Source organism: Macrobrachium nipponense, chromosome 14 (genome assembly GCF_015104395.2).
Source record: "Macrobrachium nipponense isolate FS-2020 chromosome 14, ASM1510439v2, whole genome shotgun sequence".
NCBI classification, from domain to species: Eukaryota; Metazoa; Arthropoda; class Malacostraca; order Decapoda; family Palaemonidae; genus Macrobrachium; species Macrobrachium nipponense.
In genome coordinates this window covers 59,028,831-59,029,100 of record NC_087207.1, presented here as the reverse complement: position 1 = coordinate 59,029,100, position 270 = coordinate 59,028,831, and positions in this window count along the sequence as shown.

Here is a 270-nt window from a genome sequence, read left to right as displayed (position 1 = left end):
ATGTAGAATTCATAACAAACCTAGCTTTTAGCTTCAGCCAAAAGACTGGATTATACGGACTACAAAATGTGAGATCTTTTGGAATCAACTTTATTACATACCATTATTATGGCTTGTCAAAAGAAAAATCTGATGATTTGTAAGAGCAATAATTCGAAGGGCCATTGTTGTATCCTATTATTTATAAATTTTAGAGCGTCAAAAGAAGAAAGGGTTTTATGTACAACGAATAAACCTCCTTACACGAAACAATGCAAATGTGTCTGTCCT